Source organism: Physeter macrocephalus, chromosome 12 (genome assembly GCF_002837175.3).
Source record: "Physeter macrocephalus isolate SW-GA chromosome 12, ASM283717v5, whole genome shotgun sequence".
NCBI lineage: Eukaryota > Metazoa > Chordata > Mammalia > Artiodactyla > Physeteridae > Physeter > Physeter macrocephalus.
The window spans coordinates 77,506,824-77,523,137 of NC_041225.1; the positions used below are offsets into that span (position 1 = coordinate 77,506,824).

Here is a 16,314-nt window from a genome sequence, read left to right on the forward strand (position 1 = left end):
TGGGTCTCAATTGTGGCATGTGAGCTTCTTACTTGTGACATGTGAACTCTTAGTTGTGGCATGCAGCATCTAGAACCCAGGCCCCCTGCATTGGGACTGCAGAGTCTTACCCACTGGACCACCAGGGAAGTCCCTCTGGCCTGAATATTAACCTTCAAAATTACACTCAAAGCAGGGACTCTCCCCTGTTCTCAACAGAGATGAGTGTCAATGGATTTCCAAAGCATTCCTCTGCTTCATGTATAGAGATATCTTTTCTCCCCAACTTCATTTTAGACCTCTCAAGGACAGGGTCTATTTTTAGCTTCTTCTGTATCTCCCTGCCTTATAGCACCTGCTCTACAAATAAATTCTCAGAAAACAATCACTTCTTACCCCATCTGGAAGACTGATAATCCATAAGTGTACAGTTCTATGTAATGGAAATGGAAAGCTCTAGATTTGAGTGGGGGGCACCATTATTATAACTAACATTTCTTAACATCTATTAATCTAGCATTTCACTTCATCATCAAAGAGCAATCCTATGAAGTAGGTACTGTTATTATTCCCAGTAACCAATGAAAAAATTGCAACACCACAAAGTTTAGTAATTTGTCCAAGGTCATGGGGAGCCCTAACTGAGGGGAGTTCCAAACACTGCAAAATGATCTGGTAGAAGAAGGGGAAGGGTTGTACGGGGGGGCGGATTTGCTTCTCAGCAAGACTATCAAGTAAGGCCTCTTAGCTATTTTGGTAGTTCAAACATATATTCACAAATTCTTTGATACTTCTCCCTTCAAGAAGTGGAGCCGAATTACCTCCCCTTGAGTGTGGGCTGGCTTGCCTATAGGATAGCATGTGGCAGGATTGACAATGTTTGACTCCTGAGACTAGGTTATAAAAGGCACTGTGGCTTCCTCCTTGCTTTCTATCCTGGTCACTCACTCTGGGTGAAGCCAACTGCCATGTTGTGAGGATACTCACTCAAGCAGCCCAGTGGAGAGGTCCATGTAGCAAGGAATGGAGGCCTCCTGCCAACAGCCAACAAGGAGCTGAGGCCTTCTGCCAACAGCCATGTGAGCAAACCATCTTGGAAGCAGATTCTCCAGCCCTAGTTGAGCCTTCAGATGATAGCAACCCCAGCTGACTTCTTGACTGTAATGTCACAAGAGACCCTGAGCCAAGTCACTTGGCTAAACCACTGCTCAATTCCTTACCCATTCAACCTGTGAGATAATAAATGTCAGCTGTATTATACTGCTAAGTTTGGGGGTAATTTGTTATACACCAATAGATAACCAATGCAACTAAGTTAACCTCTAAGTAAGCAGTTCTTAACCTCTGGTGAGGTATCAGGAACCCCTTTGAGAATCTCATAAGAGCTATGAACCCTAGAAAAATGCACAGACACAAGAACATGTAGCTCACAGTTTCTCAAGGATCGTATATTCTGATAAAGCCCATTCATGGATCTCAGGTTAAAAATGCCTTCTCTAAAACTAGAATAGTCCAAGTATAAATTGTTTCCCACAGAATCCTTTTCCTGTGGATGACTAATTTAAAGCATTTAAAAAAAATTCTTTCCCTCAGTTTATTTTTCCTTGAGATAGAAGAATCAGTTAAAGAAGAACTCTCCCCTCCCCTCACCTCTACCCCTCGCCCCCACCCGGTTCCCCCCAGGCTCTTTCCACCCAGCACATTTCAAAGAGCAAAGGGGTCAAACTCACTTTTCTCATGGTTCTATTTTTGTGACTCCATTCTTTTGGAAGAGAGAGGGTAACTCGTGGGACTTCCAGAAAAGTCAAACAGTAATTACTAGAAATACAGGAAGGAAGTACGTTCTTGAAAGATTAAAGCTCCAGAGTTCAGAGCTAAATGAGTTGGCCTGGTTTGTATTCTCGGGAAACATTGGCGCTTTGGGGGAAATCCTACTGATCTCACTTTTCATCCACTTGAGCCCCCCAGACCATGTTTTCACATATACCCATCTCCAGGCTGACATCACTGGTGCAAAGGAGAAGCATAGTTATTCCTCTCCATTTTCTACTTGGGAAGATAAAGATGTCAAAAGTGACACAGACACAGGAGGAAGAGCAATGAAACTTCCTCTCTGAGGTCAGTATCTCCTGAATCCCTCGAGGCCATGATTTCTGATCAAACAGTAATTGCAGCTCTGAGTTACTTCTGCTTTAGGGACCCAGAATGGTTTTCAGTTCTATTCATGGGCACTGCCCAGTTTCTCTGGGCTGCAGAAATGTATGTAATGCAATGCAGGAAATGTAACCCGGGAAGAGAGAGAGAGAGAGAGAGAGCTTTGGGGGCACCATGGTGTGTTAATTTGGGGCAAAGTAAGACATCCTATAGGAGTTGGATATATGCGACTGGAATTCTGGAGAGGTCTGGGTTGGGAGATTTTTGGTAGTTAAAACATGAGGATAAAAGAGGTTGCTCGCGGAGAATGGAACCCTGAAAGCTTATGGGTAGAGGAGGAAGAGAAGCCCATTGAAGTGTGGGAGGAATGGTCTGGAAGCTGGTGAGAAGAACTAAGAGAGAGAAGGATGTGAGAGAAATCAATGGTCAAGGGAGTTTAAAGATGGAGAGAAGGTAGTTTCAAATGTGAGCAGATAGATTAGGGAAGTGACAGTTGAAGCGTGTCGATTGTATTTAGCATGAGTAAGGTTCACTGATGGTCTTGGAAAGATCATATATCAGTGGCATAGAGGAGACAGAAGCCAATTCGAGCAGGCTGAGGAGTGAACGAGCTGAGGAAGTGGCTCACGTGAATATGGCTAAACAGAGTCACCCAAGATTTGAAACCAGATGAGGCAGAGACTTCTCTCAACACTATCGTGGGCAGGAGTGTAAGAGGCAGCTGGAAGGCTGCGGCGAAAGGACCATATTCACTCTGCTGTTTGTTCATAACCTACTTTCGCTGAATGAATAAAATCATATCTTTAATAAACTGAGGGAGCTCTCTAGAGATATAAACTTTGGTATGGAGAAGATGCAGCTAAGTGAGCAAAAGCCATCCGCCCAAATTAGAACTATCAGAAGAAAAAAGCCTTGCCAGGCACAGTGACACACAAGAAGCTGATCAGGAATCAAAGAACTAAAGGGTAAAATGTGGTGAGGGAGGTGCAAGTAATCCAAAGGTCAGGGAGGGAGATAAGATGGTCTCTGCTGCCTTGTCTAAATGCAATAACCTCTGAGACACTCGGCCTCTCTGAATAATCAGCACCCATCTTAGATGATCTAGAGAGCAAAGAGGAGATGAACAAATTGCAACAGACAATCCTAGGACTTAGATTCAGAACACAGAGAACATGGGACTTGTAGTATTATTTTATTTCAAATACATTGATTTTCTTTGTGTTTTAACAAATATCAATAATTTTATAATCTTTCTGGTTTTAAAAATTGAGTACAGACAGCATTTTCTAAGAAGTTTCCCCAGACCGCTGGTAGGAGCTGCCCTCAGACTCTTGCTGTGTTTCTCTGTGTTCCCTGAAGGCCTATCCCTTCCTCTATGACTGTGTTACTATGACAACCTGTCCAGTGGTTCTGTCCCTTGGAGACACCGGTTGCATGTGATTCCCCAGCCCTTTGGCAGAGCCCAGTCTGCAGGTCCTCTGGGCCACACTCTCAGCCTGCATTCAGGTTTGGGTAACACTCCTAGAGCCTCAGGCCCCACAGGACTCGCTGGCCTAGGTTGGGACCCTGTCCCTACTGCAGACTCCCCTGCTGCTGCTCCCAAGCTTGTTCCTGAACCCACTGCTGCTCCTGAGCTGGTGTCTCCTGTCGGGACACCAGCTGTGTTATGCAGGTTAGAAAGACCGAATGTGAGGGCCAGCACCAACTTGCAGGAAGTAAGGCTGGAAGCCCACAAATTTTCTGTGATGTGCTCAGCCTCACAAAACCTCAGCTGACTGCCTGCTGTATCCACAGAAAGCTCCACCACCTCCATTAAAATACAAGAAGAGAAGTAATCAAAGAAAATTTTCCTGTCGAACATTTGGTGACAACCAGGTATAAGGAGAGGAACAATAAAATATGAAAATGATGACGACCGTTATGCTCCCAGATGCCCTTCCTGTCGAACAAGTCCAGCTTGGAGGATGGAGTGGGGAACTTGGTCACACAGCTGTGAGCACAGGACAGTCCCAGGGGCAGCTCTCTTGCTTGGGGGTCCAGAAGAACAGAGCCAGCCTCCGGGTTGATTTCTGGGAGCGTTGGCTTCTTTGATGTCACAATAAAGCAAATGTTGGACTTTGTCAAAAATTAGAAGGCAGGCCTGACTCACTTTGCTGAACTTAAAGCCATGTGGCTTCTTTGGGGACTGGGTCTGACTGTGGAAAGCCCTTACTGCCTGTAGCGGCATTTGCCATTGAGGAGTTTTCTGCCACAGTGGCTGTGAAACCAGACCCCCTGTTGGGAAGGGGCCTCCTAACAACCAGTCACCTTGTGTCGGCTGTCACAGGACCCTGAGATCCTATCTCCTGCCTTCTGGACCCACCACCTCCTGGGACCTGAAGTGGAGCCCCACCCCTAATGCCTACCAAGAAAGCTTTTGGGAAAATAATGTGAAACGATGATTTTATTGTTTTTGTTTAAAATAACATATTTATTATAAAAATTCATGTAATATAGAAAAGTACAGTTAAAAAAAGTACAAAAACCAACTCACTATGACTCCTACTGCCCAGAGACAACCATTCCCAACATTTATAAAGCATCATTAGAGACTCTACTGGTATGTGAATAAATAGAATGACTGAAAAAATTTTATAAAAATAGGATTATACTCTGCACACCATTTTAGATGAAAAAATTTAATATTGTTTTACTTGAATTGAATGTTAGAAGAATTGAAGCAAAACTTAGAAATGACTAAATTGGTTGTTTCTTCACCACAAGTTCTTAAGAGCCTTTTAGAATTAAAAAAAAGAATGAAAAACATTAGAAGATTGAATTTGCTATGCTTTAAAAAAAAGACAATTTTCAATTTTAAGTAATATCTATTGATCTTCTGCTGTGAATGATGAGGAATTACCCACTCTTACATTTTATCCCATGCCCAACTCTGTCTCTTGACTTTTATTATATTCCATTGTTACTGTTTATCTCACTTCATTTTGTTCTCTGACTGTACTTCTTGCTGTTGTTTAGTTTTAGCTCTGTATTTAATGAACTCAGTGCTCACCCCTTCATGTTACCTCAGTGTTACAGGTTCAATTGTATTCTCCCCAAAAAAGGTATGTTGGAGTCTTAATTCCCAAGTACCTCAGCATGGCCTTATTTGAAAATAGAGTGTTTACAAGGGTGATCAAGTTAAAATGACGTCATCAGAGTGGGCCCTAATCCAGTATGACTGGTGTTCTTATAAAAGGGGAAATTTGGACACAGATATGCACAGAGGGAAGACCATATAAAGAGACATAGGGAGACCACCAAGTGAAGATTGGAGCTATGCTGCCACAAACCAAAGAACGTCTGGGGCTACAAAAGCTGGAAGAGGCAAGGAAGGATCCTTCCTTAGCTCCTTCAGAGGGAGCATGGACTTGCCCTTGCCTTGATTTCAGAATTCTAGACTCCGGAACTGTGAGACAACATTTTTCTAAGCCATCCAATTTGTGGTGCTTTGTTATGGCAGCCCTAGGAAACTAATGCATCTAGGTTCTCTATTCTAGAATTTATTTTGATGCCTTCCTTGGTTGGATAGATTTCATTCGAAAGTTGTTTTTTGATAAGGCTCCTGGATGCTTTATTCCCTAAGGTTTTGCATGCCTGAGAATGTTTGTCTTTATACTTGAAGGATAACTTGGCACACAACCCACACATAACATGTACACAACCCTTGAATTTACTTTCCTTCAGACCTTTTTAGATGTTGGTCCTCTGTCTTTTGGCATTGGGAAGAAGCCTGAAGAAACTTGATTTTCTCTCTTTATGTGGTTTATTAACTATCTGACTATCCATGTGAGATTTTCTTTATCCTTGATGTTTTATAACTCCAGTAGGATATATTCTGACCTTGAAGAGTCTATATCAGTTTTTCTTGGAATGTATATGCCCTTGGTGATTTGTAGGTTCAAGTCATCTTTGTTTTAACAAAGTTCTCTTCAATTTTATTTTTGAAAATAATTTATATTTAATTCCTTGTATTCTCCTTCTTCAGAAACGCATATGCTCCTTCAGAAATGCCAAGGATCCCATTGGTCTTCTATAACAACGGCAGTTTTCTCTAGAAAAATTAACAAATCTTAGTTTTGTTGTTGCTGTTCATTTTGTGTGATTTCCCAGATTCTTTCCGCTATGGTTCAAACTACAGTCAGTTATTTGTATCCTATTTTCTGTTGCATCTAATGTAGATTCCATCTTTATCAAGGTTTACTCTTCCATTTTTATCCTGAATATACTAGCTTGCTTTTTATCTTTTTCTTTCAGTTTTAAAATCACTTCTTTGAATTCTTATGTCTTTTCTTTAGGGTCTTTTTCTAGAAAGATAGTGTTATCTGAAATTTCTTTGAGAATATAGAAAATTTATCTGAACATCTTTCCTTTTTCCTTGGGTAATTCTTCTTGTGATATTTATTTTTTAAGCAGCTTTTGTGTATATTCCCTTTCTCTACAATTTCTATGTGTAAATCCCATTATGGTTTCTTTTTTAATTTTTTTTTCTTTTTTTTCTTTTTTTTTTTTTTGCGGTAGTGTAAATCCCATTATGGTTTCTTTTTTAATTTTTTTTTCTTTTTTTTTTTTTTTGCGGTACGCGGGCCTCTCACTGTCTTGGCCTCTCCCGTTGTGGAGCACAGGCTCCGGACGCGCAGGCTCAGCGGCCATGGCTCACGGGCCCAGCTGCTCCGCGGCATGTGGGATCTTCCCGGACTGGGGCACGAACCTGCGTCCCCTGCATCGGCAGGAGGACTCTCAACCACTGCGCCACCAGGGAAGCGCATATGGTTTCTTTTTGATTATTACTTGTCATTGAATGAGGTCTACTACTGGCTGAATAATAGTATGACAAGTAGAGAAGTTGGTGGGGGAATTAAAGTCCTTCAAATTTGACAGGTCTTATTGTCTCACACACCCTTTCAGTTATTTCCTTTTCCTTGGGGACCATCTCCTCTTACCTTTTAGTGTTCTGGAAAGCCATGTGACTTAGACTCATAAGCTTCCGGTGGTGCAATCCAGTGGTCCCTGCCTCACTTGCACCATCCCCTTGCATCACCCCACGCACTGTTGTCACATATCTCTCTCTCTGGAGGCGAGGTCAGCAAGGTGATTTCTGCAGCCCTACCTCCCCTGACACTCTGCAGGATGAATCCCACTCTCTACAGGACATTCCCCAGTCTCTGGAGGCAGCCTGTGCTACCACATCTCAAAGACGGAATAAAGATGTCATCAGCCAACCTTCCACCATGGACCTTTGGAAAGATATGGGTCCTACCGTGGGTCCAAGGAGGCACCTGGCATCTCTCTTCCCTATTCCGGTTCTGATCCCACAGTAATCAGCATGTTTACTCATGGTTTTTCATTGACAGGTTTGGTCCTTCCTTGTCTCATTGAAAACAGAGGCCTCCTTCCTCTATTTTTCATTTATTTTGCTTTGTTCATTTGGTTTCATAAGAGGAGAGTGGAATAAATATTTTACAGGAAGCTTCTGGTCCTGAAATGCTAATTGATAATAGAATCTATTTATAGCTTGGGAAGGTTTATCTGTATTATATTTATATGTGAATATACTATAAATTATAAATAGGAACATGATCTATTTTTCCATTTGTTTATATTCTTCTGCTATCTTAGTTTTAAAAGTGTCCTTGTTTATATCATGAATAGCACTCCTTAGATTCTCTTTGTTTTCAAAATGAAGATATCTTTATGACTTTTTATTACAAAAATAGCACATGCTCATTGTAAAATATTAAACAATACTAAAAAGAAAAATCACAGTGAAAATCACCTAAAATCCCACCATCTATACATAACTACTATAAAATTTGTGTAATCATCTTTTGAGACATTTTCTAAGTGTACATAAATGTTTCTGTAATTTGACAAAATGAGGTCATAAATGCTGTTTTGTAAAGTTTTAAGATTATAAAAGTTCTGTGTTAATACATTATCAATGGAAGGAATTCAAAGGAAGCAGAAAGCCCCTCCTTACTCTCTCCATCCTCTTCCCCTCTCTTGGGAAAAGCACTTGTCTCTGACTTCAGGCCTCTCTCTGTTATTCACTTACATACATTTATAAACACACGAAACATACATCATTTTTGAAAATATGAATTAGATCGTACTGAATATGACTGAAATTCTAAATTCGGTATTTTCTTCTATGTTATTATTGTGAATAGGATCTCATTTTTAATTAATATTTCTAATCAGTTCAAAGGAATTAAGCTGTGTTTTGAATATACACTGCATCTTATATTCATCCACTTTACTCAACTGTTTTATTAATTCATATAAAGCCTCTGCATGGCTACAGTGGCCAGACGATCATTTTAGGTGGCTGGGGTGAAGGTGGGACTCATAGGGCTTCCTGTTTTGCTACTATTTTTAATAACAATGTCTGCTTTGCATTAAAGATAAAACCAGCTCTGTTTTAAATAGCTCTGCATTATGTTACTGTAATATATTTCTATTCCTCTTTTTTTTTGCGGTACGCGGGCCTCTCACTGTTGTGGCCTCTCTCATTGCGGAGCACAGGCTCCGAACGCGCAGCCTCAGCGGCCATGGCTCACGGGCCCAGCCACTCCGTGGCACGTGGGATCTTCCCGGACCGGGGCACGAACCCGTGTCCCCTGCATCGGCAGGCAGACTCTCAACCACTGCACCACCAGGGAAGCCCTGTGTTCTATTCTTATTTTTTAATTTTATATATTGGTTGGTATCTCCTTTCTCAATTCAGATTTTATTGAAGTGCCTTTACTTTTCTAATACTTAGCTTTGGGTTTTATTTACTGAGTCCAGAGAAATTATTTTTTACTTTCAAAATGATCTCCTTCTGCTTTTATGGTTGTATTTTCTTCTTCCTCTTTAGTCTGGCTTGTCTTTTCCTTCCTTTTCTCATATTGTCAATTGAATTCTTTCTAAAATATTCCCTTTTATCAACCACCAAAAAAGAGAAAATTTTAAATCATAAAATTTCCTAAAAGTACTGCTTTGACTACATTCCACAGAGATTACTGTGGCATGTTCTAACCAGCATTGTTTTCTGAATAAACTCCTTTTGTGTTCTTTATTTCCTTTCCAATTCGACTGTTGACTCAGTAAGTATTTTTACATTTCCAAGTAGTTGGTTTATTTTTATTTGTTTTGGTTGTTACTTTATATTTCATTCTATTTTGGCCAGAGAACATAGCACATTTCATTTCTGTTCTTTTTGAACTAGTAGAGATTATGTCTGTGGTCTAGCATGTGGTGTATAACACCATATGGGCAATTGCCATGGACAGTTGGAAATTATACATAGTACAAGATATCCATTAATTCTATCTCTAAGAGATTTTTTTCTCAGGGCTGGGACAGTCTCAGGAACTAAAGTGAGAGTTGAGGAATATCTAAAACTGTATTAGCGGGGGGACTCTGGGTCCAGGCTGAGCTGGGAAGGGCACCACTCAAGTAGCCTAGGAGTGTGTTGCTGAAATAGAGGGGGAATAGTTAAGAGAATAGCTGGTACGACAGGCCAGAGAGGTGGAGAAATAATGTGTCACATGCACAGTGAGGCAGGTCCAACAGTAGACAAGCAAAGACGTCAAAGAGGAGATAAAGAGTGAGGGGTGGATCTCTCTGGCATATTTTGGGGTGGCATTTTCTGCTACCCTTCAAGGTCAAGAACAGCACACTGTAGGAGAGCCTGAAGTTAGGAGGAGCCGGAACACTTGTTAACTTCCACAACCTCTGCACTGGCTCTGGAGGCCTGCCAGACTTTACCTTACCTAGGAAAAATACTCCATTTGATTAATCTGCCATATTTGCATTTCTATTATTATGCAGTTGAATTCAAGCCTCACTGAGGATAGGACAGTAAAATCTCTTGCTATAATTGTTTTTCTAAAATGAAATTTTCTTGTATTTATGCCCATTTTTGCTTTCTGCATTTTATAACTGTATTTTAGGGTCATATATAGTCAATGTTCTTAATATTTTATTATTAAATATGTCTTTTCCATTATATGATGATCTTTTCATTCTTTTGAATACTTTTTCCTTTTATTTGGTAGGCAGTGAAAAGCAAAAAAAAATTTTTCTCATAGAAGAGAGTTAAAAGTTCTGATTGTTGTTAGGACCAAATGTAGCAAAGGAAATGTTTATTGTTTGTTTTAAGTTAATTGCCCATTACTGCTAAAAAAATATATATATATGACTCACCACACATACTTACTTGCAAGATACAAATAAGCAAAAGACATAATGGAAAAGAGATAAGGAAATATAAATATTAAAATAAAATATGAACCCAGGAAATGACTAAACATGACAGTAAATGAATACAGTCAAAATTCTTCTACTGTATACAAAGCACCCCAGTTCAGATCGAAAAACAAAATCCGTTAGTAAATTATGAGGTACACTCAAAGGTTTTTATAAAAGAAAAAACCTGGAAAGTTAGATGCCTATTTCTATCAAAATCAAACAGAAAGAAGGGAAAGGAGGATTTCTAGAATCACGAGTGGCCTCTGAGGGCCCCTCATCTCCTCAATCCTGTTCTCCCACGGAGAGGGGGCCACTGCCCCCAAATGCCTCGGCTCTAAGGTGTGCTGTCAGGTGTCCCTGGAGGCTTCCCTTGTAGTGGGTACAAACCTCAGTCCACCAACAAATGAAGAAGAAACAGAAGCTTCTCTGTTTTCCTTGACGCAGCTGAACTTCTAGTATAGTCTCCCAGCCATCTGCTGTCCGCCCCCTTTTCCTCCGGGTGTCTAGTTCTGGAGGACTTCCTGTGGCATAAGGATGGCACAGCAGGTGCTCCTTGGTTGCTATGGGGACGCAGGGTCCCTGGGGACTGGGCGCCCCTCCACTGCTGTGCTGTTCTTGAGTGCCTGCAGGTCACCCTGCCAGGCCATGCCAGGCTCTGTCTGCCTTGACACACTGCACACCCCCTCCCTTCTATGGGGTCTTGGCACCTCGCTGAATGGGATTCTATGTGGAAAATGAGGCACAGGCCCCCTGTTCTCAGATCCTACATGTTCATTCAGGATTTTGCTCTCTCCCTGGGGCTCTGCTCAGGACACGGGTCCCCAAACCCACTTGTCCATGATCCACTAACATCTAAGATGGGGTAGCAAACAGTAGACATCCAGTTCAGGAGGTTTTTATTTGGCTCAGAGAGTATTTAAAGATTCTTTTGAAAAGATTATGAACATCTTTTTAAATGAGAGTTTTGGCTTTTAGATCCAGCTACCAATTTACAGGAAATGCAGAAGACAGAGGAAGTATGTTAAATGACACCAACAAAATCCAGACAGTGGAACAGTCTACACGATAAAGGACCTGGCTTCATTAACAGATACATCACAAGAGTCAAAAAGGTGGGGAGCAAACCTAGAGATGAAAGGAAACTTAAAAACATCAATCACTTGCACTGTGTGGACTTTGGGTCCTATTTCAAACAAACTATAAAAATAAAATAATATAAAATAAACACTTATGACCACCACGAGAAAACTGTAAATTTTAACACTGACAGGCTATTTGATTGGAAGTTATTGGAGTTTATTTAGTGATGATATTGTGTTATGGTTTAAAAAAACATGAGTTCTTACCTTTACAAAGAAAACGATGAGTTTGGGATTCACTTCAAAATCATTCAGGACTGGGAAAGGGTGGGGTTATAGAAGAAACGAAATTAGCCATGAGCTGACAATTGTTGAAACTTAGTCATGGGTACAAGGAAGTTCATTATACTAGTTTGCCTAATTTTACATATGTTTTGAAATTTTCCGTAGTGATTTTCTTTTTTCTTTTTTTTGAAGGAGACCTTCCACATAAAAATTCTGATTTTGGATTCTTTTGGAAAAATGGAAATACCTGGTAACACTAGCCCAGACCTCCACAGTGTAACAACCAGCCGAATTGAGAAGTGTTACAGGAACATGCCGTCCAGGGAACCACAGACCCCACTGGTGCCCTTAAAGCCCCCTTCCTGTATCTATGCTCCAGCCTCAACATCAACCTCTGGTTTGCAATCCTTAGGAATTTTCCTTTCTTTCCTTCTGGGCCTTCACTCTCTTTCACTGGGCCCAGCCATCACGGGTCAGGTCGGGCTGGGCCAAAGTGGGTGCTTGACTTTCTCTTCCTTTTCGTGATGTTTTTCTACGAAATCTTTTTTCTGTGCTCTGAAGCTTTTTTGGTCCCCCAAGAGTGGAGGATTTTGAAACTCAAAAGCCAGAAGGAGACACTTCCCCCTCCTCCATCCCCTCCGGGGCAGTGCTGCATATCACATCCCTTCCCTGAAGGAGTGAGAAAGAACAACCTGAGGCTTTAAAAGGGGAAACAGCAGACCAGTATGGGAAGGAAACCAGGGGGGAAATTTGGTTAAGAAGGAGATATGGGTCTTAGACATATCAGATTGGCAAATATTAAAAAGTTGGATGATATCAAGTGCCACCAAAGGTGAAGGAAAGCAGAATCTCTCATAGGAATGTTACTAATCTTTCTGGGAAGCGGATTGAAAGTGTTAAGTGAAATGGAATATGGGCCAATCCTACAACACAGTACTTGGGGACGCTGAGCCCAGAGACATTCTTGCCCAGGCCCCCAAAGAAACATGTGTGGATTTGTTCTTGTAGAATTGTTTGTAATAATGAAGATTTGGAAACACCTAGAAGTTTATTCATAGGAAAGTAGATAAATAAAAGGTTATATGAAAATGCTGAGTACTATTCAGCAGATAAAAGGAATGCTCTGGTCCATATTTACTTATATTAACTTGGAGCCATCTCAAAATCTCATAGTCTTGACTGGAAAAAAGTGAGAAAAGAATGACATGTTTACCAAAGACTACTTAAGCATATTTTTAAAAATATGCACAAAATAATACCAATATTGGGCCTAGATACAAACAGAAATATAGATTGGCCAGACACAAAGAATCACAAGGACATAAGAGGAGAAAAATGAGATTGGGGATGGGGTGAAGGGGTCAAGAAAATAAAGTAAAATAAAAGTGAGCCCTGCATATGCTAATAAAGATGGTATGCATGTGGCTAATTGATCCTGAGCAAAGGAGGTCCCAGCAAACAGAAAACTAAAGCAAAACAAAGCATCAGTTAATGTTTAAAATATTAACCTGATGCCTGTGGAAAGAGAACTCTGTGAATAACCAGAGGTCTGATGTGTGCCCAGAGGTGACAGAGCAGTCCTGCAGTCCCTGTGATTCCCTCCGACTGATCTCCTGCTGGGGTCACTCCATAGCTTGGCCTTGAGTTGCTTTTATCCACAGACTTTCAGCCTCCTCCCAGCACCGCGGACTGCTCTCAGGAAGCCTGTTGGATCACGAGATTTTCCCACAGAGATCATCACCATGGGGTATTTTCAACCTGTTATTAGCCTCGAGTTCCTCCAGCAAAGTCAGGATACCCTGGGAACAAGTACTCCTCCAGCCCGTGAACCCTCCTTTTTAATGCGCCTTCAGTACCAAAACCTTTCTCAGACAGAGTGTTATATGATGTCCAGCTTTTTTTGCTTGGGGTGTGGAGGACAGAGGTGAGCGGTTCTGGCCAGCAGCTCTGTTTCCCCTTGAAGCCTCACTCTTGGGGAGTGGGGGGGAGAAAGAGAGACGATGAGCTATTTGCTGTCTCCCGAATCCATCCTTCTCTCTCTTCCTCTTCCCCTCCCTCCTTTCCTTAGAAACATATATTCAGTGCTGAGTGCGCACAAGGCACGTGGCAGCCCCCATTGAATCTGGCATTGTCCCCTGCCCTCAAGGAGAGTCAAGTCCAGGGGGGAGCAAGTGGTGAGTCAAGCATGGTAGGGATTTGTGAGGGGCGAGGGAGCTTTGAGACCACAGAGGCAGGCAGCTATATCACATGGGAGGCTTCTTGGAGGTGGTCCTCCTTGAGCTGAGTCTGAAAGGGTAAATAGAGGTAACAAGAAGGGGAATAATGGGGGAAAGGTATTCTACTGCAATGGCTGGGAGGCATGAAACAGCAGGACACAGAGGGAGCTGTCAGCAGTTCATCATGTCTGGATTAGGGGCTCCGGAAGAGCCTTGGGTGCTAGGACTTCGCTCATGTTCTATCTCCTCCCTGAAGCCTGCAGAACTGCCCCAGTCCTGCCAGATCCCCCTCCTCTGAAATCTTGGACCAACCTTTTATAATTGCATGTTCCCCTATTGTTATGGTGTGTGTGTGTGCGCGTGTGTGTGTGTGTGTGTGTGTGAGAGTGAGTGAGTGTGAAGGTTTTGTTTCCCAGTCTCAACTTGGAGAGGGGCCCACAAGCCCAGGGTTTCTCCCACCCAGTGCCTTGCATCCAGGCTTCACCCCACCGAGGGGGTGGCTCACCCAGTTCCGAGTTGGTGTACAGTTCAGTGGGGAAGCAGACTGAGGTGGTGGGTAGCAGCACCAAATCCCACATAGTGCGTTGGGTTTTCAGTCTGAGCGGCTTCTGTAGGGATATGCCTGACCGGGCTGTCATCTGGGCCAATGCCCAGGTGAATGTTCTTCTCAGAGGGAGACCTGAAAGCCCTGGTATTCAGCCTCTCAGATGGTGCCCAGTGAGCCCCACCTCCTGGTTTTCATGGTCTTGTGCAGTCTCCTCCCACATTGTGTCAGGATTGATCGGTATGACCAACAGAATACAGCAGATTGATGGCATATGCCTTTGAGGCTAGCTCAATAAAAGACACTATGATTTCTGCATTAGTTTCTGTCTTAGACTGCTCACTCTGGAAGAAGCCAGCTGCCGTGTTGTCAGGACACACAAGCAGCCCTATCAGAGGTCCATGTGGTACGGAACCGAGGCCTCCTGCCAACAGCCATGAGAGGAGCCATCTTGCATGTGGACCCCCAGCTCCAGTCAAGCCTTCAGATGACAGCAGCCCCGTTCAACATCTTGAGACCTTGAGGCAGAACAACCCAGCTCAGGTGCTTCCAAATTCCTGACTCAGACTGTTAGAGATGATAAATGTTTATCATTTAAGTCATGAAGTTTGGGGTAATTTGTTACATAGTGATAGATAACTAACACAAAGCACTTGGCAATACTGTGTGGCTTTTCCTGCTATGGGTTTGGGGGTTTCCTGGCTGGGGTTTTGCCTCCTCTGACAGCAGAAATATTAGGGCTCCCAAAGGTCACAGCCACTCACCCCGTTCCTTCCTTCCACAGATGCTTGCCTTGATGGGACCAAAAGCCCAGCAGCAGATGCAGAAGAACTCTCCTCTGAACTTTCCTTATCTGCCTGGCACAGAGCATGGAGAATCAGCAGCCACCACCCCACCTCCACCCTCCAGCTGGTCTCCAGTCAGGGAGGCACCGACCTTGGGCACCAGGACATTACCAAAGAAATTGTGTAAACAAGCCTCATCAGAGCCTTCCATCCTTTGAAGCCCTCCCCCTCCCCCTCCCCCGCCCACTTTTGTTAAGTTGGTCTATGAACCTTTGCCTCTGGTTACTCAGTGAGTTACTCATTACACGGTGCTTCTGCACTCAGTGTGTGCACAAACTTTGTCTTTTCTCCTGTTAATCTAGCCCCTACCCCCAACCCTCGAACCTAAATTGGTAGAGAAAAAAGTTTTTCCTCCCCGATACTCTCTAATCAAAGGAATCCCCAGGGGCTCTCAGCTGGGAAGTTCTGGAGCCCTTTGCACTGAGTTTGCTCTCTGGTCACGTGAACTTTCCTTAAGAACAACCACCTCTGCAAAGCAGCTGCCCCAGGGAGTCTCAACCCCACACCCCAGCACAGGTGGCCAGGCACCCCCAGAAACACAACTGCTGGACCTGAGGTCACAGCAAGTGCAAACTCTGACTTACAGAAGCTGCACCTCCTGGTCTGTAGCAGCTTCTTTTCAGATTTTGGCTTATTTAGCAAACACTTAGTGCTTGCTCTTCTAAGTACATTAAGTCATTTAATTCTCATAACAACCCTATGAGGTCAATGCTATTGTCTTCATTTTACAGATAAGAATCCTAAGGCACAGAGAGGTTAAGCAATTTGCTCAAGGTCACACAGCGAGTAGTAGAAGCATAGGAATTCGCACCTGGGCAGCCTGGCTGTGCACTCTGTCCTAAGGTAAGAATTGTCCTTTCGGTGATCATTCTCTGCCACTGGGGCACTGTTTCTTGGCCAGGGCTCCTGGGGCTGGACAGGGTTATGTATTTGAGTTCTGG

At 42.7% G+C, this 16,314-nt stretch overlaps 1 long non-coding RNA gene across 3 annotated transcripts in view; it reads left to right on the forward strand.

Moving 5' to 3' along the window:
• The window catches only part of LOC114487411 (uncharacterized), a 47,471-nt gene extending 31,834 nt beyond the window's left edge, over positions 1 to 15,637 (forward strand). For 2 of the 3 annotated variants that reach the window (XR_003682483.1, XR_008618907.1), the window contains exons 2-6: positions 11,380 to 11,516; positions 11,961 to 12,165; positions 13,837 to 13,942; positions 14,851 to 15,071; positions 15,313 to 15,637. This is a non-coding gene — a long non-coding RNA (uncharacterized lncRNA). The remainder of the gene's footprint in view (positions 1 to 11,379; positions 11,517 to 11,960; positions 12,166 to 13,836; positions 13,943 to 14,850; positions 15,072 to 15,312) is intronic. The other variant, XR_003682484.1, reaches the window with a different exon arrangement.
• Positions 15,638 to 16,314: the final 677 nt, after the last annotated feature.